The sequence below is a fragment of the Leopardus geoffroyi genome, chromosome C1 (genome assembly GCF_018350155.1).
Source record: "Leopardus geoffroyi isolate Oge1 chromosome C1, O.geoffroyi_Oge1_pat1.0, whole genome shotgun sequence".
Taxonomy (NCBI): domain Eukaryota; kingdom Metazoa; phylum Chordata; class Mammalia; order Carnivora; family Felidae; genus Leopardus; species Leopardus geoffroyi.
Genome location: NC_059328.1, coordinates 163,200,160 through 163,222,503, shown reverse-complemented (window position 1 = coordinate 163,222,503; position 22,344 = coordinate 163,200,160). Strand labels below are relative to the sequence as shown.

The window sequence follows — 22,344 nt, the reverse complement described above, 5'->3', positions numbered from 1 at the left end:
TCTGCAGGATCCTTGTCCAAATGTCCTTGTGCTGCACGGGTAGTTGCAGTTTGTGTTTGTTAAGCAGAGGAGTCTTTTTTTCCAAACAGAAGCAAAGCTTTTCTAGGTGAAGTGGACTGGACCGCCCTATGTGGTGCCCTGTGAAGGGCTCCGTGAACCTCCCCCAGAACGGGGTTCGAACAACCGCGCACTTCTCAGAGGTGCCTCACGCTGTCTTTGTTTGCCCCTTTCAAGGATACAGGTTGCTCGCAGGATTCTGCAGAAGCTCATTCTACTTAACGGGTTGCATTTAATAAACTTCTTGGTGATTCTCAGTCGCTTGGTCTAACCGTCACGGGACCTGTGTCGGTTGTATGAACACGGTCATCTCTAGCAGCGTCGTCTCCCTCCTTCTCCCTTCTCTCCTCTGACTCCCGTGGCTCAGTCAGGACCCTCTCCACCTTGTCTTCCCACCTTGCCCTGCTCCTCCCAGCCCCACCTCTACCACCAACAGAACCATGTGTCCTTTCTGGATATTCCTTGGCTGCCTTCATCATTCAGCCCCTTACCCGATAAACACTAAATACCTATGAAATAAAATCACGTGAGAAGGCTCAGCCTAGTGACTGATGAGCCCACATCGTTACTGCAAAGTATGGTGCCCCTTCCTTGTGTCTGAGATGATTGGCTTCACCAAGATAATCTCCCAGGTTCCTTCTATTGCAAAATCCTATTGTTTCTATGCCAGCCTTTTCTCTTCCCTGGGTTGCTTGGCTCATTTTCACTGCCTGTGTATCCTTTACTCTCCCTCAAATCGAAGCACAGTCCATTGCCTCCGCCAGGAGTTACCCCCTGGAAGAGGAAAAGTTAAAGAACAAGATTTTCCATTCTCCGGGGGCGCTGGGTCCCAGCGAGCTGCCGAGTGCCATCTATTCAAAGAGCACCCTTACCTAGGGAAGAAAAAAAAGAATGGGAAATATTTCCATTTTTTAGTTCTTTATTTTGTTCTCAGCAGTGTCTTTTTTTTTTTTTTTTTTTTTTTTTTTAAGTTTAAGAGAGAGCACACTTGAGCATGTGAGTGGGAGAGGAGGAAAGAGAGTTGGGAGAGAGAGAATCCCAAGGAGGCTCAGAGCTATCCGCAGTGAGCCAGACAAGGAGCTTGATCTCACCAACCATGAGATCATGACCTGAGCTGAAATCAAGAGTTGGATGCTTAACCGACTGAGCCACCCAGATACCCCTCTCAGCAGTGTTTAAAAGGGGTTCATGGTCAGATGCCGGGGTGGCTCAGTCGGTTAAGTGTCAGACTTCAGCTCAGGTCACGATCTCACCATTTGTGAGTTCAGGCCCCACATTGGGCTCTGTGCTGACAGCTCAGAGCCTGGAGCCTGCTTTGGATTCTGTGTCTCCCTCTCTCTCTGCCCCTCCCCTGCTTGTGCTCTGTCTCTCTCTGCTTCTCAAAAATAAATACAAAATGTTAAGAGTTTTTTTTGAAAAAAGGGGGTTCATGGTCAGTGTCACCAGCTGACAGGACAGTGACATTTATGCTTCAGGTTCTGTTTCTCTCTGCTTAGTGTCTGGAGCTCTGTAAACACTGAGAACAGATCCTTCTCTTTCTAAACATATGCCATTCACACTGCCAGATTTTTCCTAAATCTTTACTCTCCATCACGTAAGGTTTCTTAATTAGATATCGTTTTAAAAGAAATGATACATTCCAACCAATTCATTGGCAGTTTTACCTACTAAAAACCATTCAGAAAATTCAAAGTATTAGTGCAGTATAAACTGTTAGAAAAGATAATTGGCATTCCATTTTGTATTTTCACAAGAGACATACTTTGCTAAGGCCATAGTTCTTATATAATGGGTTTTTTTTTTCTTTCTGAAAGAGCAGCAGTTATTAGAAGTAGCAATCCAAAATTCCACTAAGCCAGTATAAATTTAGTAGTCTTTCTCCTCATTCTGCAAATGTACATGGGTTTATTATTTTTTTTAAATAATCTTGCCATATCCTGGATTATGTAACAGTGTGTGTCAGCTGTCTCCATGGGGCATCAATATTGTGTGTGTGTGTGTGTGTGTGTGTGTGTGTGTATAATTGATTAGATGCCTACAGCTAAAGGCATGAGTAGCTATTTACTTCAACTAATTATATTAGCCTACCAGTAAAAATTGGCCATTCTGTTCTTTGGGTGATTTTTCACAGTGAACATTTGATGCCCAGTCTGATGCCAGGAGCCCCCACAGCATTCCAGTGCCCCCTAAACACAGCAGCCCCCCTGTACTCATCCACAGCTGTGGATCTGCCCTGCTGGTGACTAAGAGGAAATGGAACAGCGGGATGGGTTGGCCATGGGCTACTTTCCATTCATGTGGTAACGTTCACATTGCATCCTTGGTTGGACTCCTTAACTTTAATGTCAGACCAGGAATCCTTTAAAAAAAAAAAAAAAAGTAGGAAAATCTTTTCATTGGAAAATATCTTAAAACCAAAGAAAATGGCAGAGGAAAATTGTGATGTGCTGTAAATGGAAGCTGATGATATGAGTTCCTCTATATCCTTTAAATTCTATTGCTATATTCTTGGATCTACCAGTTAGAAACATTGACTTGCCTTCACATGAAATGTATTTGTGAAATCATTCTTTATTCCCCTTTACTTATATATTTAGTTTATTATAATTACATGCTGTTATGTAATAAACCACCCCAACCATAGCTGCTTAAAACCATAGGCATTTAATTGCTTACAAAGCTGCAGTGTGGGCTGAGCTCAGCTGGGGAGCCTTTCTGCTGGTTTTGGCTGTGGTCAGACTGAGGCTGCTTTCAGGTGGCAGGTGAGCTGGGTCAGGACCTAGCTGGAAAGCAGAGATGGCTTTCCATAGTATAGTATCGGGACCTCTCTTTCTCCAAGTGGCCTCTCCATGTGATCTTTCCACATGGTCTCTTTAGCAGAGTCTCCAGACTTTTTATATGGTGGTTAGGATCACAGAAGTGGAAGCTGCCAGGCCTTCTTAAGGCTCAGGCCCAGAACTACCAGGGTGTCACTTCCGCAGCCTTTCTTTGGTTAAAGCAAGTCACAGGTACAGCCCGACTCAAGGGGAATACAACGTGTGAATACCAGGAGGCATGCTTCATTGGAGGCCACCAGTGGAACAGACCACGCGAGTCATTCTTCAGACACATGATACTTCTCGGGTGCGTGCTATGTGCCAGGCAGTGAGTATACAGTGGTGAACAAACAAAGCATGGCGCCTGCCCTTATGGAGTTTATAGTCTGTGGGGAGCACAGGAAAGCAAGCATCAGAGCTGTGAGTGTAGGATGGGAGGCAGGCTGGGCACCTCGGGAGCGTGGCTGGAAGGGTGGAGGAGTCATCCTGGAGGTGGGTGGAGAGGCTTAAAGGAACAGCATGCTCCTGGGCCAAGAGACAGGAGGAAACATGGTCCTTCTGTGGAACTGGAAGAAGTCCTGTGCAGCTGGAGAGCAGCGTAGACAGTAGAGTTGTGTGGGCGTGTTTGGTAGGGGAGAGGAGGAGTCACACCGAGGGTTTGCAAAATAAAAGGCCTGGGAATTAAGCAGGAACCTCATCACATATTGAAGGCCTGGTAAGCCATGTTAAGAAGATTAGACTTGATCTCAGTCATGATGGGAAGAGGATTTAAAGCAGATCTGCTTTTCAGAGAGATCACAGCTACAGCAGGCTGAGAATAAAGGGGCCTGGGCTGGAGATCCCCAGAAAACTGGGGGTCAGGCAAGAGAGAATGGTGGGTGCACAAGGGTATGGAGCTCAGGGCATGGATTCCAGAGATACTAGAAGGTAGAATCTCCACGTCTTGGTGATTGATTGGTTACCGGAGTGAGTGAGAGGGAAGAGGCAAGGGTGACCCTCAGGATTTTGACTTTGGCAGCTGGTGATGGTCTCCTCCACTCCAGTAGGGAACCTTGGAAGAGGGGCAGGGTTGGGTCCCCTTGGGATGGGCAGGAAGTACCAAGGGGAGCCGAGTGGAACATATCAAGTTTGATTCCTTTGGGTCCTAGTTCCCTGCGGACCTTTTTCAGACTAATATATAATGATATCCTAGGTGCTTCTTAATTTCTCAACTTCCACATCTCTGTGACACACTTTGTTCCTTTCTACTTCTCCTCTGCATCCCATGGACTTGGTCTGAGGCAGGAGTGTCCCGGGATGTCACCTTCTTGAATCTTTTACTTTGAGGTGGTGGGTTGGAGACACTGGTGTTGGAGAGTTACGGGATTTGGGGTTGAGGGCTTACAGAGAGCAATTCGGGTCACAGGGTTGAGAAGTGCAAAGGCAAGGGATTTGGGAAGAAACTGGGAAAAGGAGAAGAGAGAAAGACCCAGGCCAACTAGAAGAAAGTTAAGAAGTGACTAACAACATACTAAAGGCAAGGAAAATAAGTCATACAAGAAGGGGGAAAAAAAAAAAGAAGCAAAATTAAAAAGGAAAGAGAAAAAGATGGCTCCACAGGCTGTGATCTCTATCAAGGAAGATTCTGGAATCTTTTTTTTTTTTCATGCCTCCTTTGTACATCTGCATTCTAAAAGCTAGGAAAGTAAAGTAAACCTTTTTTATGAAAGCCTCGGTGGGCCTTCAGATAAGCTTTCTTGCTATATAAAAAAGGAAATGAGCAGTTAATACACTAAGGTAGTCCTTTTGTGGAAGAAAAGGAACCCTAAGAAAAGAAAGGGACATACAATTGTTAAAGTGAATTTTTTAAAAAATTGTCTATTCCCAAGTGATCTGACAAAGAAATATCTGTAGCCTGAGAGAATGGAGAGAGAGCATGTCCCCATGATCAATTTTTAATAAACATAAATGGTATAATAAATTATGCATGAGGAATGGTATAAAGCATTAAACAATGAAGGATAAATAATTTAAATGATTAAAAACTGCCTCTGTCATATGTTTGATGTATGAGAACTCTATCTGAATTTTCTCTGCAAGGAAATGGAGGATTTTTTAAAGGGGATTTTTCAAAACCAATTTTTAAAAGAAAAAATCGTGTCGCGGTCTGCCAGGAGAGGTCGTTAAGCACAGAAACGTCAACTTCCGTGATCCTGTATCTTGAGCTTCTCTGATTAATGCATGAGTAGTGCCTTGTTGGGAGATGATATTCTATCAGGCTATCAATGGTGCAGGCACTGCCCATGTTCTAGAAGGCTGAGACTCAAGGTCTCTTTTCAGGTATCCAGAGGAACTTTGTCAGGGAGCAGGAGTACAGTGATCTCTGTTTCTTATATACTCTTAAACTTCTCATATTTCTGGGAAGAAGTGCTGTCCCTGCATATCCATTGCTTCAGGCAAACTTCCATCTCCATCCCCAGATTAGAGTAGCTAGATGGGTTACAACCAAAGAAGCATCTGCAAAGGCACGCCTCCTTCTTGTGGGCCACCCCTCTATAGTCGAGGGGAGTCATCTTCATCAAAACCAGCACATTATAACATGCAGTGGGGGTCAAACCTATCCAGGTATGAACCCACTCTACCATTTACTAGCTCTATCACCTTTGTGCCTGAAGCTCTGTTTCCTTATTGGTAAAATGCGTTCAGTAATACCCCAAAAGACTGTTGAGCATTAATTAAGATACAGGTGTCATTAGCTTAGTTCAGTGTCTGGAACATAGTAAATGCTTAATAAATGCTTATTATTAACTACAGAAATATATACTGAGTGTGTATTTTCCAGTCTCAGAGGAGTGCAAAATAAACCAGTGGGACCAGGGCAAAAAACCATAAACCTAGGAAATAGCCATCACGTAACTAAATCAAAGATCATAAGCTGTGGTCTAAGAGCCAATTCTAGAAAATTCAGTATTTAAAAAAAAACAAAACACACATTCAGATACCTTAAGGCACGGACACATGTGCTCTAGTTAATCCCAGTCCCCAATATTTCCATTGTCTTACCCCAGCCTGCTTTCATTTCTCTACCTTCCTAACCCTGACAGGAATTTGAGTTTATCACCTCAAGCTGAAGAGTTAGTTCTATGAAGTTAAATTGTGTCCCCCTAAGTTTCCTAGCTTCTTAAATGTTTTAATTTAACTGGGGTATCAGATTGCTATATAAACTTAATGGAGATGGGGGAAAAAAGTCTTTAGTTTTTTTGCACCACTGAATAATTTGCATAAAATTAAGAGCCAAACGTGCCAACAAATCTTCCACCAGTTTTTTACTTTGCTGTTATCCCAAATTAATATTTACCTAACACCCACATAGGCATTTTATTGCCCTGGAACTATGACCTCTCACAATTCAGAAGCTGATTATCTACAGAAATAATTTCAGCCATTTATGGTTGACACTCTGTCAACATACATGCTTATCAGTAAAAGTTCAAGTTCAAACTGTTGGTGCACCAGACAGTGGGAAACTGAAGACTCACTGTAGGTGTTTGAAAACATGACCGCAAATACATTGGTACTTCTCCCAATGAGAGGTGAATCCGTGTCTTGATAGGAGTAAGGGATTGTGACTACTCCGAGAGACAGTGTGACAAGGGTGGCCCCATGCAACTTCCAAGGCTGGGCCCGAAAAGACCATACCTCTGCCTTGTTCATTGGGAATGCTTGCTTTTGGAGGCTTGAGCCACCAAGCAAGAAGTCCAACACATAAGTGCTCTGGTTGACCCTTTCCTTTAGCCTTCCCAGCCTTGTATCAGAAATAAATGAAGAAACCATCTTGGAAGTAGATTTTCCAGCCCCAATGTTCTAGCCTCTAGTTTATCAATGATCCCAGCTAAGATAAGACCACAGGTGTTGAGGAACATGTCTCCATCATGACATTTCTGAATTCTTGACCTACAGAATCCATGAGGATAATGAAATGGTTGTTTCACGCCAGTAGGTTTTGGGATCATTTGTTACACAACAATGGGTAACTGTTGTACTCACCCAACAAGTCAGCTGGCTTTGTATCTTGGGTAGTCACCATATGACACATCATATTGTTTGTGAGATCTTGACTGTAAGAACCACCTGGTTCCCATCAAAATGTGCCGTATTACTGCTAGGTTTTTTTTTTCATACAGGATAAACATGGGAGAGTTAGTTAATGACTTAGCAGATACTTACTGACTGAAGGTGAAAGATGACAAACTGAGCTCCTTTTGATTTTATAGTTTGCTTGGAAGGGTGTGTTCCTGTTGTTTTTCATTTAGCAGTAACTCTGTGTCACCACCGTCAAAGCAGAAATAACAGCTCTCCTCAATGATGATGAATTAGACGTTGCATTAAAAAGCACTTAGGTGTTGTTTTTTTTTAAAGATAACACTTTACATGCAAGCGTTTAATGTAGTAATTATTTTAGGTTAATGGGTAACACTAATAGTTTCTGCTATTAAGAATATTTACAAAGCACAGGGCGCCTGGGTGGCTCAGTCGGTTCAGCGTCCGTCTTTGGCTCAGGTCATGATCTCACAGTCCGTGGGTTCGGGCCCCGCGTCAGGCTCTGTGCTGACAGCTCGGAGCCTATAGCCTGCTTCAGACTCTGTATCTCCTTCTCTCTCCGCCCCTCCCCTGCTCATGCTCTGTCTCTCTCTGTCTCAAAAAAAAAAAAAAAAAAAAAAAAAAAAACCAAAAAAAAACATTTAAAAAGAATATTTACAAAGCAATCTGAGCAAATACAGAAAGGTTAGATTATTAGCGCCTGAGGTAGCTAGTGCTGTAGAAGCAACTAAACTGTAAGTAGTCTTCGTACTTCCATTTGGAATCAGTTTAGTGGTCTTTTAATGAACAGATAATTCAGTCTGAATTTTAAAATCAAGGAGTGGCAGTTCACAGGGCAGATCCCTTCTGACAGGGTGTATGGAGAAATCTTTATTCTTTCCAATTGCTGCCTTTTCAGCCCAGCCAGCAACATTGAAAGCCAGCCCCCTGTGGTCAGAAGTCAAGTTCCTGGGTTAAGGGTAACAAATCCACAGCACATACGACACCAGTTAATTAGGCTGCCTCTGTACACGTAAGTTCACCAAGGTTTTGGTTTCTTCCAAGTTGTGCAGTAGTCACACATGAGTTCCCACAGCAGATACCTGCTTGGGGATATCTCACTTACCCATCCTTCTGAAGAGAGCCCATGGGCATGTTAAACCAGAACAAAAGACCCCACAGCCCGGGTATGACTGAAGATAGATTGGGTGTTTTCTGTTTGTCAAAGACTTTCTCTCTTGTCTGGGTACCTAGCTCTCTGTTAAAAATATTGTCAGGAGGTGTGCTGTGTGTGCTTAATCCTAAAAAGAAAACTGAAAAAATAGAGAGTCCATGCGTTTTGAGAAGAGCGGTCAGGATGGCGTCATGATTCAGTGGACGTAGAAAAGCCCGGAAACACCTCTGTTGTAGGAGATTGTAGACGTAGGGACAACAGGAGTTTCAGATCCAGTTTCAGCCTGAAGATCGTCTTTATAGATTCTATAAATTACTAGACTAGTTAATTTGGAGTCGGAATAGCATTTTTGTATTTTGAAGCTCTTCTACTTTGTGCATACACAGTGAACCCTTTATAAAGCTGGTGAGCTGGACTATGAATTTGAGACAGAGGGATTCCCCTGCTCTTTATTGTTGGGAGGCTGTAATCTCTCATTCATTCGGTAAACACCCACATGGTGCCAAGCCCCTTTCTCCAGGAGGAAATGGGCGCGTGAAGGCGTATGTAGTAGGCAGTTGGTACAGTGGAGTTGATAGGGCATGGCTCCATCTGGGAGAGTCTGGAAGGGAGAGGCTGACCCCTGACCCAGGGCCAAGATTGGCATCACAGGAGACAATGCCCTAGGCGTCAGTCTTTACTTCAGAGATGTACCGAAAGATGGAATGCGATGTATTTGTTTTGCTACATATGGTTCTCTACTTTTTAAAAGAGATGACAAAGCAGACTGTGGTGGGGAGCATGTCAAACTCTGCCAACATGCTGCCATACTCCGCGCCAATAATGCTTCAACTTCCTGTCTCCTTTAGAGAGACTTGAAACTGTCACAGGTGCTGGACAACAATAAAAGAGTTTTGTTCCACCCGCCCCCCCCCTCAAAAAAAAATCTGTTTCAAATCTTGACCTCATCAACTTGGCAGGAGAGCATGGCGGGGGAGGGACCGCGCAGAAGGAACGGTGGTTTATAACTGAGCCTTAAAGTCACTCCAGCAGCAGAGTTTCTGAGCTACTGTTGTCAGAACTGGAGCAGCCATGTGGAGACAAAGACTTATCTGGTACAGTGCAGTTGACTAAGGTTAGGATTTACAATTGTGACTAAGGTAGAAATTGCAGCTGTTCAGAATTACTCCTGATCGCTGTTTCCTTGCCTGACGTCCAGATGAAGTGGCTGGCTGCCATTTATGGGCCCTGGCGTATGAAAAATACGTGTTTTTAAAGACTGGAATCACACCCACTGTGACATGCTGGTGACAGCCACAGATCCATGACTCTCATCTCAGGATACTCTGGGGGCGCACTGGTGCAGAATGCTGGAAGAAATGGCAGCCGCTATGTACATAACTTTCTAAGTCTGTTCCCCTTCAAGCATAAAGACTTGGATTCACGTAAGATGTGCCTGCTACGCAACCACACAAATGAGAGACGTAATCCCAAGGTGTGCCAGGCCACAGTTTGCAGTCTGGTTGGGAGCGCCTGGGTTTTGTTGTTGTTGTTGTTGTTGTTTGTTTTTTGTTTTTTGGGTTTTTTTACAATTTGGATAATATAAGGCATTTATCATTAATGATAACCCAGGGTGATGGTGGTGTTGCTTTGCTCTGCTTGTTTGTTTTTGTTTTTGTAACCTTACATCCTTGTCTTGTATCAAGTCAGGTGAATTTTTTTTTAAGCTGAATTTATATATTTAGCTGTACAATGAGTAGCACACGACTTGTCACAACCCCTCTTCCCCCTGCATAATCCTTATTGCTTAGGAAGGCGTCACGCCTATGAAGTCTAGTTACTAAGAATTTCAGCCATGCTTTGATGAATTTTACAGGTTTGGGTGGTAGTTTTTCAATAAAAAGGGAAGTATATTTTTAAAAAATCAACTTATTATAATATACCATTAATTCTATTTAGCCTACACTTTCAGTAGTGTTATTAATGATCCACAGTGCCCCTAAGGTTAAATCACAGTTTATATAAGATGTTAAGGAAACCTATGTCAATAAACACATATATTGTTAAATACAGAGAGATTTGATCATTTTTGTACATAAATTTGTCTTGGAAGTTAATTGGTGGATATCACGTTGCTTTTAGCACTGTAAGTCAGTATATCATTGAGAGATACGCAATGGTAGTTTAGTAAATAGCACCTTGTTTTAGTTTAGGTACCTCCCAGAGCACCAACTTTATTTCTAGAAGTTGCTCAAAGGCAAAGAAAGTAATAGATACTGAAATAACAAAATGTAGAGTTACCTGTTCAGAATGACTGTGAGTAATTAATCAATAAATCTTAAGAGATGTTTATCTTTTGAAAGTTTACCTCCTTTACAGAATCCTGTAATTCATCCTGTCTCCAGGCACTTCAAAATCCAAATCATAATCCAGAAAATATATGATAAACACATGTGGTTGAGTTTGATGTTGCTCAGCTGGGTATTACCAACACTCTAATTATAACCTGAATAAATCTTAAGACCCCACTTGGTCCAGATTCTGCCCAGAGTCTCGTTGAAAGAAAACATCAGAAATCCAGAAAGCCTTGAAGAATAACATCTCTTTCACTGAAATTTTTCTAAAAGGCACAGTGTAAAGGTTTTACACTTCATACCACATAAATAGCTTCTCCAAAATTCCATATGGACTAGTCTTCACCTGCACTCATGGCTGCTGCAAAAACTCTCTTTTGTCTCTCTCATCCACATCATTTTTCACTGACCATGAAACTTCCCTTGTTTTTAAAAAAGTTGATGGAGGGGCGCCTGGGTGGCTCAGTCAGTTGGGCGTCCGACTTCGGCTCAGGTCATGATCTCACGGTTCGTGGGTTCGAGCCCCGCATCCGGCTCTGTGCTGACAGCTCAGAGCCTGGAGCCTGCTTCAGATTCTGTGTCTCCCTCTCTCTCTGACCCTCCTCCGTTCATGCTCTGTCTCTCTCTGTCTCAAAAATAAATAAACATTAAAAAAAAAATTTAAAAAGTTGATGGAGATAAAATTCACATCCCCCTTTCCTCCTAATTTTTGATCAGACACAAATACATCCCACTCTTCCAAATTTAGAAGCATACGTGCTATCCCATGTCCAGGCTCAAAGTAATCATCTAGATTTTCTGTTCTGCTTCCTGGATGGACTGTGCCTCTCTAGGATGACTGGATGACCTGTAGCTCCACTGCCCCTGAATCCTGAATTTTATTTCCTGCCTTCACAGCACCCTCAGAAATAAAGCTCATTGCTTGACTCCAGTTGCATTCCTTATGAGAAATTCTGATACAGAATTTCCTAATAATAAAATTTCCACATACTGACAGCAATAAAAGCCACCATTTACATCCCTCACTGGCTAAGCTCTTTGAGTGCAGCATCACATTGAATGCTTATAAAACTATCCCCATGTTACAGAGGAGAAAACTGGGTCCCGAAAGCATAATTCACTGCAACTAGTAAGTAATGGATCTGGGATTTGAACCCAGGTAGTTTGATTCCAGAATCTCTCCTTTTAGGAGTGACATGATCTTGTTTACCAATTCTCCCCTATTCTCTGTGCTCTTAACTGTAGAAGGGGGGGGGGATGCGTCTGAATAGGAAGACTGTGCAAATAGCCAATTAATTAGGTGTTCTCTTGGTCCCATGTTATGTGTGTGTGAGAGGGAAATGCAGATCCTGAATCACAGCCACAAATCTGCATAATACCCATTCGTGATCTCTCCCAATACGCTTAGTACACTTTTGAATTGTTTACATAGCCTTGTATTCTTCTATTTTCTATTTGGCCTAAAAGGAAGGAGCAACAAATGTGTGAGAGTATCTTGGTTCTGTCCACTACCTCTGGAGTTCTGTATTTATGAGGCTTCTTCATATTTATCCTGGGTGGGGGCGCCTGGGTGGCTCAGTCAGTTGAGCGTCCGACTTCGGCTCAGATCACGATCTCGCGGTCTGTGAGTTCGAGTCCCGTGTCGGGCTCTGTGCTGATAGATCAGAGCCTGGAGCCTGCTTCGGATTCTGTGTCTCCCTCTCTCTCTCTGCCCCTCTACCGCTCATGCGCTCTCTCTGTCAAAAATAAATAAACTTTAAAAAAATAAAAAAAAAAATTCATCCTGGGTGAATGGCAAGGTTTCCTATGTGTCCCTAGCCAGTTCTTTTTATGAACAAGGGAATTTTCCAGATCCTTTCAATGTTTTGATCAACAAAAAGATGAGCGAGGAGTTATTTGGAATTTAACTGCATGATGTTGGAAAGGGCCAGTTTGGTTGTTGGCACCAGGCCCTGAGGTATGCCAGAGAAGAGTCACTATGCTGGGCAGGGCTCTGGCTTTGAAGACAGATCTTCAGGGGTCTTGATCATCCTGGCTTAGGTTACATTACAGTGGCATAAACAAACGTACCAAAGAGCAGTGCTTCTGCAAGAGAACTTTCTTGACCTTTCATCTCCCTTTAGCTGCTCCAATGGCTCAGAAACATGGTGCATGGTATGTTTTTGCATGATTGCTAATGAGGAAAGCCTTTGGCATGACATAATGCTCCCCACATCCCCCAGGGTCAGTGTAGAAACAATTGCTCTGGGGTCTGGCTGGACTGCTTGGCCTACATTGTGAAACACCTACTGCCAAGGGCGTGCCTCATTGCAGTTCCTCCCTGGACAACACACGTGTGGTGTGCATGTGTTACGTTTCTTTCAGAGACAGAGCCACAAGGAGACGGTTTTGGTGGATGCTGGAAATGACACTGGACTTGCAGTCATAAGCTTTGGGTTTAAATCCCAGTTCTATCACTTATTTACTCGTTTGAACAAATCCTTTCAACTCTTGGGAACTTAGTCTCCCCTTTGATTTATGAGAATAATTACAAACAATATTTAACTCATAAAATGTTTATGAAGCTAAATTAATTTTTTAAAATATGTTACATTAGAACAGAAACACTTTGGGACGCCTGGGTGGCTCAGTCGGTTAAGCATCTGACTTCAGCTCGGCTCATGATCTCGAGGTCCGTGGGTTCAGGCCCTGTGTCAGGCTCTGTGCTGACAGCCCAGAGCCTGGAGCCTGCTACGTATTCTGTGTCTCCCTCTCTCTCTGTCTCTACCCCGCTCATGCTCTTGTCTCTGTCTCAAAATAATAGCTAAGCATTTTTTAAAAATAACAAATTCAGCCAAGTAAATTTTTTAAAAAAAGAACAGAAATGCTTCGGTATTTTATCACTTTTTTGAAGTCCAAACGAGGATCTTAGTCCAGTAAACTGAGAGTCACGGGCAGATTTTGAAACAGTTGCCACAGCTTTATGCCTGTTCCCTCCTTCACGCTATCCTGCGTTTCTCCATGAGAAATTAAATATGGAACTTTATTTTTTTTAATGTTTATTTATTTTTGACAGAGAGAGAGAGACAGAGCATGGCGGGGGAGGGGCAGAGAGAGAGGGAGACACAGAATCCAAAACAGGCTCCAGGTTCTTGAGCTGTCAGCCCAGAGCCCGACACGGGGCTCGAACTCACGAACTGTGAGATCATGACCCGAGCTGAAGTCGGATGCTCAACCGACTGAGCTACCCAGGCGCCCCAAATATGGAATTTTAATGTTAACCTTCATTCAAACACATACACATATACAAATACATAAAAACAATTCCAACTTAGATATTTTGTGGACAGAATTTCCCCATCAGCCCTGCACTGACATCAAGGCTTTAAAAAAGTAGAAACTACCTAATTTTCAAAAGAAGGAAAGATGTAGATTCTTGTTGATTTCTGTGCTTTGTAACTAGACATTAGGAAACAGAATTATTGCCTCTAAGCATATCTAACAACGTTATTTTCTCCTTTGAATTCCTCACTTCTTTAGAGGATATCTTTACATTCTTGTGATCTTACTGTTGGACTCTTAACCTAATTCTAGGATAGATTCCTTAGCTAATGATGAAGTCCAGTGCTTGGAAGTGAGGTTGCTGGAAACCCACACTGGCAGCCTCCCTTCTATAGATAGGTTCTACAGATCTCCAAAATGCCTGCATGTCTCAGATCCCTGCATTTGCAGAAGCATTCCCTGGGATATTCCTAGCTGTCTCCCAGACACTGGGTTCTTGGCTGCCCCACTACCCCACATTTACCCACATGATTTGTGAGAGCTATGGCTAGCTAGTCCTTCTTATAGGAAGGGCGGGAGGAAAATGAATGGACACCTGGCAACATACTCTTTTAGAAGGGTTTCTGATATCTGTGTAATGTTATCTCCCTCCCATACACACAAATTGCTATTATTAACATGAAACTACCATTAAATTTCCCAGAACAATGGACTGACCTTGCCAATTAACAGGGTTCTACTATGGAGTTCTCTGATGTTTACCAGGAAAGGTCATCTATACTTGATTTTTAGAGCAAAGTTTATAGGTAGGATTTTTTCAACCATTACACATTAAAACACACACATATGTAGCCAGGAGTAGAGGGGACTGTAATAATAAAAAGCATGGTCAATCAAGGAAAGTCAAGAAAAGGGGAAAAAACAAGAAGAAAACAATGTAACAGAATATAAATGATAAAATGGCAACAATAAGACAAACATACAACAGTAAAAGTGCCTAGCTTAAATTCCTCTATCAGTGGCTCTCACATTGATTAAAAAGATAACCTAGCTATATGCTGTCTCCAAGAGTCACATGTATAGCAAAATTACACAGAAAGGAAGAAGATAAAGGGATACAGGCTGGTGAATGCTAAGTAACAAAACAAAAATAGGGATGATAGCATTAATATTAAAAAGTGTAGGACTGGAGCACCTGGGTGGCTCAGTCGGTTAAGCGTCCGACTTCAGCTTAGGTCATGATCTCACGGTTTGTGAGTTCCTGCCACGCTTCTGGCTCTCTGCTGTCAGTGCAGAGCCTGCTTCGGATCCTCTCTGCCCTTCCCCCTGCTTGTGCACACGTGCGCGTTTTCACTCTCTCTCCCTCTCTCTCAAATAAGTAAACTAAAAAAAAAAAAATCTTAAAAAAATGTGTAGGATTAAATGTAAAAAGAAATACTAAACAAGACATAGAAGAATAAGAGATACAAATCAAAAAAGAGTCCATAATGATGAACCTTTGTGCACTGAACATCTTAGCACGGAGTTAGAGAAAACAAAAATCTGTTAAAAAAAATAAATAACGCAAATAAAACAATTAACAGATAAAAATTTCAAAACGTAAAGTTTTCCATAATCATAGTGGGAGACTTTAACAAAATGCTTTCAGAATTTAATCAAGTAGGCAAAAATAAGTAGGAAAAGAAGATTTTAATAACATCGTTATCATTATCAACCTAAACCAACAAGTAGGAAAGACACACAAATATTTAGAAGGACATGAACCATTTACAAAAATAGATGAAATATTAGACCACAAAGAAACTTTTTAATTAACCAAAGAGTAGATGTACTAGCCACATATAACAAAAAACATAGCATCGAAAATTAACACAAGATGGCTTCTGCCCTCACCTCCATCCAAGCACTTGGAAACTAAAATAGGACCCTTTTAACTAATTCTTGGGTCAAAAAGGTTATCACTACTGAAACTATAGGCTGTTCTAAAATTAACGGTGAGAATATGATGCCTTGAAATGTGTGAGATAAGATTAAAAATATACTTAGATTAAAAGTTAAGGATTTTATTTAAAAGGACTGGAAATAGACAAGCTTGTATTTCAGAAGTTAATAAGTGAAACATAAAGTAAAACACAGTAGTGGAGGGAAATAGAGAAGGTAAATTATTTACCTTTATTAGAAAAAGTCTAGCGGTGCCTGGGTGGCTCATTTGGTGGAGCATCTGACTCTTGAATTCAGCTCAGGTCATGATCCCAGGTGTCGTGGGATTGAGCCCTGCATTGGGCTCCGTGCTGAGCATGGAGCCTGCTTAGGATTCTCTCTCTGTCTCTCTCTGTCTCTGTCTCTCTCTCTCTCTTCTCTCTCCTCTCTCTTTCCCTCCCTCTGCCCCTCTCCCCCCACCTCTCTCTCTTCCTCAAAAAAATCAAAATTCAAAAAAGAAAAAGTCTGAATTTTCTGATAAATTAGAAAAAAAAAAAAAGATTGGCAGGACAGCAAAAGTACAGGATTAACAGGAAAGCTACTGAGCTAAGGCTGGAAAGCTGAGTTAATAGAAGACTCTGTCCCTGCCCTCATTGCCACTTTGGTGTAGTCAAGGTGAAAAGCACGTGCAGGAAATAATTAGGGAACAGGACTGTGTTGAGTAACGTGCCTACTTATGAGTTATAAGTGGTACACCTGTCTATGGCAAGAGTAGCATTAGTCCCTGAGTCTCTGGCTTCAGGCAGAGCTGAATTTACATGTTGGCTTCACAGTTATCAAGGGGCCCTGGACAGGCTATTTAGCCTTTCTAACTTGGTTAGCTTGTCTGTAAAGTGGGGATCTGGGAAGTGGCTGGTGGCCAGGGCTTAGTCGATGGCTGACTAAAAAAAGTCAGTATAGCATCTCTTCCAGTCTCTTATGGAAGCTACTGAGATCACTAGGGCACCATCAGTATCTTAGTACATCATACCCAGGAGTGGGACAGAAACTAGTGTTTAGAGTGGCCAAGTTCTGCCCACCTGGATGAAGAGATGGGGCATTTCACCTGTGACTATTTGGGAACTATGCCCATGGTGAATGGTTGAACAAGTCTCCATCCATTAAAAGGAAAAAAACAAATCTGTTAAGAATGATACTGCTAATGCAGTAGTGGTTCTTGAGCTGAAGAGAAGATCCTAGGCACAGAGAAAGGAATGGTCAGTTCTCCATTCTACAGTTGGTTGGCTCCCCTGAGTAGGAAAGGCAGAATCACAGCATCCTTCCTGACCTGCCTCTGACCGGTAAGCACCATTACCCATCATCACCATGAATGTGAAACCTCATCCTTCCCACCCCTCGGCATCAACATTGGGCTCCTCGGGAACGATGATGGATTTGAGAAGTCTTGAAAAAGTGACATGGTAAACACAAAGGGGGTCAGAGAGTAAACCCAGAGAAAAAAATGGGAACAACCCCCCCCCACCTTTTATCTGTATTTAGGACTTGATGAGATTTTGTGGTTTGATGTAAAGTTAGAATGCGTCCAGGAGTAGATAAAAATCTTGGGTTTTTTAAAAATATCTTTAGATGCCACAAATCAAACCACTTTAATCAAAATATTTGTTCAGTGGGGGGAAGAATCTGTGAAAGTAGTTAAATGCTGTCTGTGGCCCAAACAAGAACTACTTGATGGCTCTGCTTTCTCCATTCCCAAGACACCATCAACTATAAGGTGTACCATCAAATTAATGACAAGTGAGGAGGCAGGGAGAGAAGACATGATATTAATGTACACTCGGATTCCAGGAATGTTAAAATCTGAAGGAAAAAAACCACTACCAACACAAACATGCATCTTGGAATTAAGGAAATGCAGAATTTCACCTCAGTTGGTGTTTTGGTGTTTTCTTGGCTGGTAGAGGCGAGGACTAATTTTATGAAAGCAGTTAAAAGATTTTTACTAATACGTGGGGCAGAACTAAGGAAAATTGAAGGCAAAAAAACCCTTTTTTTTCAGGGCCATAGATGTATTTTCTTTCATTCTCTTGTCAAGACAAGAACAAAATTCAAAAAATACTGATAGGAGTATGTCAGAGGAGCCCAGTAAGCGACTGAAAGAGCTCCCAGTGGTCAAGAGTAGAACGCTTTGAACAACAAAATAAATAAAGTGGTGCTGAATTGTAACCCAAAGTATAAAATCAGTATCTCTGAGTCCATACTTATATAAATAAATGATTGAATAAATTAGTAAATGGGGAGAAGAGACAAATCTTCCATGCAGAAGAATTCCAAATAATTTACATAGATACTCCACCCTCAAGATTTTCCTTGCAGAGCATCCAGTAAGGAAGGAGGAGAAACCCAACAAGTAATCTGTAAGTACATTCTTATCGTGAGAAAGACATCAGATAAAACCCAATTGTGGGACATTCTACAAAATACTTAATCAGTACTCCTCAAAACTGTCAAGGTCATCAAAAATAAAGAAAGTCTAAGAAACGGTCTCAACCAAGAATAGCCTAAGGAGATGTGATGAGTAAATGTAATGTGATGTCTTGGATGGGATCCTAGAACAGAAAAAGGACATTAGGAAAAAAAAAAAAACTAAAGAAATCTAAATAAACTGTGGGCTTCAGTTAATAACAGTGTATTGGGGTGCCTGGGTGGCTCAGTCAGTTGAGTGTCCAACTCTTGATTTTGGCTTGGGTCATGATCTCCGGGTCGTGGGATGGAGTCCCACTTCAGGGCTGAGTGTGGAGCCTGCTTGGGATTCTCTCTCTCTCCCTGTCTCTTTGCCCCTCCCCTGAACACTATCTCTCTCTCTCTTTCTCAAAACAAAAGTGACCCACATAAAAAAAAAAAAAATTCAGTACTGTTTTATTGTTACTTATATACCATACTAAATATAAGATTTTAATAGTGGGGAGACTGGGTGCAGATGAGTGGGAACTCTGTATTTTTCTGTAAATTCACACCTGTTCTAAAAAACAAAGTCTGCTAAAATTTGTTAAATGCCAAAACAAATGAAAAAAAAAAATTCACAGACAGGAGGCCAGGTTAGGGATTTTAAAGGAAAATTTTAAAGCATTTTGTTAAGACCTTTAAAAATTCCACACAGCATGGCTTAAGTAGAACATATGTCACTGCTTAGTTGAAAAATGGAACTGGCAGTTTAACGCACAATGCGACACTTCTAAATGCGTTCACGTGAAGTCATCATTGTTTATCATCTGTGTAGTATTTTGTTTTTCTAAGATAGCAAAATTGTACCATCATTCCCATTTTAAACCCACTGTCATGCTTATAGCTGTCTTGACTCAACTGGCTACTCTAACTGCATAGTTCAATCAGAAAACCAGCCATCAGCTGTCAGACCGGTGGGCCAGTTAATGCGCGTTTTCAGAGCCAGAAGTGCAATCAAGTGGTGAGACATAAGAGCTTCGCAGTTGTCCAGAGTCCTGATCCCAGGACTCGTTTCCTTACTCTGTGTTCTCACATCGAAAACTTCATTGGGGAATTAGAGGGTAATATTTTCAAGACTTGGAACAGTGAGGTTTTCTACAATTACCTTTCTAAAAAACAAAAAAATCCTCTTAAAAGCATTTTAAAGAAAAGAATTATGCTAGGGTAGCCAAATAGAAACAACTTTGGGGTTTCTGTACTGAGTCAGGTTGTACAAATTGCAGAATATTCCGCTCGGTCCAGGACATGGTTTTAACTCCCACGCACCACTTCCTACATCCACAAATTCCATGTGTGTGGACCTCCACAGAGCTAGAGGAATCATGGAAGGAGAAAGGAAGGCACTGACCACAGGAACAAGAAAGCTAGAAACGGCACCCTGGCTTCTGGCACCGTCCTGCCTCAGCTCTTCTCCAGTCGCCCCTCCGCTGGGGGCACAGAGGTTCACACCAGGGCACTCGCCTGGTGCTCTTGCCTGGCCAGCATCAAGGCCCCCCACTGCCGGGACTCACATACCTCCAGGAACCCACTACCATCCCACAGGGAAACCAAAACCCTGGCATATTTCGGAGACAATCCGGGGGGGGAGTGGGGGATGTCTGCCCGTTATTTCGCCTGGGAGGCAGAGAGGACCGTGGCTTTGTTTGCTGAACCAAGAATTAGGGCACACCGCCTGACAGCAGGACTGAAAAGACTGGATGTGAACTTGAGACTGGCTGGGGAGATTCAGGGTGAGTGGGTCTTGTCACTGCAGGATCCAGAAGTGTGAGCTGAGCCCTGGGTGTGCTTCTCCGTGGTGGTGCCCTCCGGAGAGGAGCCTGGGGACCTCCTGGGCTCAGCGCCATGGCCCAAAGCTGGCCCTTCCTGGGGAGTCCTGAGAGCAGCCACAGCGGGGCCCTGTCCAGATGACTGGAGAGCCCCCCCGGGGCTGTGCTGTGAGCAGTCTGCCTCTTCTCAGCTGCTGCCCCAACCCCACGACTCTGGGGCTCCAGACTCCCCATCTCTCCCTTACCCCTGATCCTTGCCAGATCACAAGTGCCAGGAGTCCAGACATTATTCTTTTCTGCCTTTCTCCCAAGCTTATCTCCTCTTTACCTGTGTCCTAGGGATGCCTCAAGCAAGCTGGGGGACCCCTTTGGAGTGACAAAGTCTCCTTTAGAAGCAGGGTTACCCCAGTGTGAAGCAAGCAACGAGACGATCTTATCACATGCCTCTGACCACTTAGAGAGGCAGGCAGAGACGGTGCAGTGAGGAAGTATAATGTCACATGCGACATTTACAGGAAACTGGCTAGAAGATTGCAGGGGAACTTGAGAACTTGTCGTTTTCGGCGGATTAAAACAACACAGGTTAGTGCTTTTTTCCCCCCCTGAAAAATCTTCCATAGCCACTCTAAACTACCTAACTTGTTCTCTTTCCTTAAACTGTCTTTCTGTAATGCGGAGAAATTGCTCTGGCTTTGAATGTGAGAGCCAGGGCATAGCTGAAAGCCACACTTTGTTAGAGGAACAAACATCGAGCCATTACTGTGAAAATGAAATTCTCAGAATCTCTTGCTTCCCTCTTTACCTTTAAAAAACAACCTTCAGATGTTCATGCAATAACTTATTTCATGGAATTCAGCTATAAGCCTCTCCTCACGTTTACCTATTAGCATAAAGCTCAAACAGGACAAATCAGCTTGTGTTTGCGGGCACTCGTGGGGTGTTCAAAGGGCGGTGGAAAATACTGAAATATTATGTGTGGAAACATGCTGCGAGTCTGAATGCAAAAATGTTGTTTTTGTGTACTTTTCATCTGGTAAAATGAATCTTTTGGCTTGTATTTCCTGTTACAATGCATTTCTCATATTTTTATACATCTTAGTTCCCTTTTGTATTTTTTCTGCCCTCTTCTTTTCTTCCTTCCCTTTTTTTTCTTCCTTTCTTTCTTCTACTAACTTAAAGCAAGGGTAGAGAAGAGGGGGTCGGGGACAGCCTGAATGTGAGGTGAGGAAGTCCCCTGCCTGCGCGCATGGCCCCAGGCTCCCACCGCGCAGCGCCCGAAGAAGCCATGTGGTGGGGACCATCACTAGAGCTGTGTGTCTTCACAAGCCGTGCTACTTGTACGAAGGAGGACTTGAAGAGTCTAGAGCCGAGCCAGAGGGACGGTTAAAGCACTGGAAGTTAGAGCCTAGAAACAGCTCAATGGTCCAAGGTTATTCATCCTGTGGCCGGCGAGGGACAGTTTAATGAAGAGCATCAGGTCAATAAAAGGCTCTTCCGCAAGGGCCTGATACTTTCAGACCTGTACGAAAAAGGAGAGTGTCTCGAATCTGAGTTAGAGGGAGGAAGTTACTGCATTCTTGGATTGTTATCAAGCACTAGAACAGGTTGGCCAGAGAGGGTGCTGAGTCTTTTTCTGGATGTTTTTGAAAACCTACTAGATTTCTTCCGTGGCTGCGTTAACGTGTTGATAGAGGTGGGGAGAGTAAGGAAGAGAGGTCGAGTTGGGAGCTTCTTGGTTCCTCTTGTCGTTCTAGCCCACGGTGTTCTCCAGAGTGTCTGCACTGAAAAAACAACAAAGGGGTGAGGGGTTAGAGGACTCACGTGTTGTTTACATCCCAGTAGTGCAAAATAACCAGAACAGTGATGAAAGAGAAAAATCATTGTTGATTATGTCCTCAGATGGCCACATTTTTTTCATTTTTTACTACCATGTTGTGCAAGAAAATGGAGGGGAGGCTCGCAGAATAGGGCTGGATTCCAAGTCGGAGATCTCGGCCCCAGTGGCTTCAGAACCCCTGCACTCGTTCGGAGAGGCAGCCCACCTTTCCATCGGGGTTGGGGGTGGAGGGGAGGTTGGACGCCATTGGTGTTTGGAGCCCTGTGCGCAAATCAGTGCCTGAAGGAGACGCACACACACCAGAGGGGAACTGCACACACACCAGGAAGGTCTCTTGCACACGGCACTAGGAGTGCCCCTGAGACCAAAAAGAGGCTCACGACTTCGTGGCGGCTGGACATCCCTAGAAGGAGCTCTTCTTTCAGTTTTGCTTTGCTTTTTCAGTTGGTCATAGAGCTTTGTTGCTCAGGGACTTTTGCATTCTGCTAATCTGCTGCACATAGTAGAAAAGGGCTTTTTTTTTTGTTTTTGTTTTTTTTTGTTAGAATATTTTCCAGATGGACCCTAATGTCTCTTTTATTAATGCATCCTTCCAAAAGCTGTTTCCGTTTATTCTGGG

General features: G+C 42.9%; 1 protein-coding gene across 4 annotated transcripts in view; it reads left to right on the top strand.

The window, feature by feature from the left end:
- Nucleotides 1-22,344, top strand: part of WIPF1 (WAS/WASL interacting protein family member 1) — a 125,118-nt gene that overhangs the window by 23,742 nt on the left and 79,032 nt on the right. The window contains exon 2 of one of the 4 annotated variants that reach the window (XM_045480255.1): nt 20,228-20,470. The exons of the other annotated variants lie outside the window; for them this stretch is intronic. The gene's annotated coding sequence lies outside the window, so the exon portion shown is untranslated. The remainder of the gene's footprint in view (nt 1-20,227; nt 20,471-22,344) is intronic. 4 annotated transcript variants of the gene reach the window in all.